Raw genomic sequence first — 2,153 nt, 5'->3', positions numbered from 1 at the left:
ATTCCTGAGACCAGAATGGATTATTTTATTTAGAGAACAACAACAAAAAAATAAAGGCCTTTGTGATTGAAGTACAGTGAGAAAAAGAAGGGTGTTGAGGGAGAAAATCAGAGAAGAGAAGAGAAGAGGAATTTGCATTTACTTTTCTGTAAGTTCAGAACTCATTGGAGGAATTTTTTCTTCTTTTTTTTTTTTTTCTTTTCTTTCAGGGAGAAAGCAAGAAATCATCTCCTGGGGGGAGGGCCATGCCACAATCCTTTCTCCTCCATTCTCCTCTTGTCATCTGCTGTTCTCTCATTGGACAGTTTTTTAGCAGACAAGTCAGGTGATATGATGAATGTTTTAAAAATATCACTTGGGGGGCCAGCAGAAGGCATGAGGGTTATGTGGTTGGACTCCCACATAGTTGATCACAGTTGGAGTCCCAGACCTGGCAGCTTAAAACTCACACCAAGTGTGTGTGTGTGTGTGTGTGTGTATGTGTGTGTGTGTGTGTGTGTGTGTGTGTGTGTGCCCAAAATCCTGAGAGAAGAATAGAAAAGGGATTGGAGTGTGGTCATCCTTCCTGGGAGGTGATTTCTCATTTTCTGTCTTTCTGTCTCTCCAGTGAGTGTATGAGCACTATAGCAAAAATCTCTAAAAAAATCCTTTTGGAATGTACATGGAGACTGGATATCAGGATGGGCTAGGATTGGAAGCAAGATATCAGGTCAGATAAGAGTGGTTGGCATTTGCAATAGATGTCAAGAGAGATGGATGGAATCATGGGTGTATTTTGGATGTAGATTCAGTAGGACTTGCTGATTGACTATATATGAGAACAAGAGAAAGGAAAGATCAAGATGACTTATAGGTTTTTGATTCGAAATTGGATTATAAATATAATTGGATCAGAGTGCTATTTACTGAAATACAGAGTATCACAAGGGAAAAAAAAATTTCAGAGGCCAAAACACACACACCCTCAAATGAACAAACAAAAGACCCCAAAACACATACGCTGTTTTGGATATGTTAAATTAGAGGTGTAAATGTTGAATATTTACATGGAGATTTAAAGTAGTCAGTTAAATATAAGAGTATAGTACTCATCAAGGAAGTTTGACACAAAAATATAAAATTGGAAGTCACAGCAGTTAGATATCATCTATAGTCATGGGACAGATCAGTAAGAGGAAAACAGAAAAAGAATTGTGGGGACACGTTTAGAGAGAGAACCTGAGGTGTGGGGACATGCTTTGAGCAAACGCCACCTATTCTTCTGGGGTTTGGCAGAACCTTGTAACTTGTCTTTTCCTTGACCTTGGCTGCAGACAGAGCAAGGGTAGAAATTGCTAGGGGCATGCCAACAGACACATCTGATGGACTTCAAGAAACATCTTGACCCCAATTAGCAAAGTCCAATCTCTGCTCTGCATCTGAAAGGTTCTTTAGCCTTCTCTGGGTGTGGTGGTGCATGCCTTATGGAGAAGTTCTTTAGCTCCTTCCCCACATCTACAGTTAGGTTTCTCTGCATTAGAAAAGATGAGACTTTCTATTGATGGGATTATCACCAAGGGATACACCTGGCCCTGTATGACTAAGCCCTTGTAGATTTGTTAACTGCTTCTTATTGTCTGTAACCTGGCAACTATTCTATGAAGTGTCATGAAACATACATGTGTAATGTCTCCTTATACTATAAATAAAGAGGCCCAGTTTGTCTGGGTGGCTCAAGCAGCTCAAGCAGCAGCACAAGTTGCTTGGACTACCTAGGCTCAGGCTGCCTGTGTCCATTTCTACTCTATGTCTTTGTCTCATTTTTTCCAATTCCCTAGTCCTGGCAAGATGGAGGGCTTTCTCTTTCTCATCCTCTTTCTCTTCCTCACCAGCAGCCCTCTGATCATGATTCAGCCAAACCCAAGTCCTGGGGCAGACACTGACAAAGAATGACTCCTAAGTCCTCAAATAAAGGTCTGGCAAAACAGTAGTCAGTAAAGAAATTGGGAAAGAATGGACAGTGAAGTAGTAGGATACCTAAAGAGTTTGTTTCATGAGAACAAAAAATCAAAAATATTTCAATGGGCAAGAAAATGTTAATCCTATCAAATGTCATTGACAGAATGAAATAAGATCAGGGAAGTGAAGATTGTCTTGTTATTAGGAAGTTATTT

The sequence above is a fragment of the Tupaia chinensis genome, unplaced genomic scaffold, assembly GCF_000334495.1.
Source record: "Tupaia chinensis unplaced genomic scaffold, TupChi_1.0 Scaffold000597_1, whole genome shotgun sequence".
NCBI classification, from domain to species: Eukaryota; Metazoa; Chordata; class Mammalia; order Scandentia; family Tupaiidae; genus Tupaia; species Tupaia belangeri.
The sequence above is the reverse complement of the archived record's forward strand: the minus strand, read 5'-3'. Positions refer to the sequence as shown.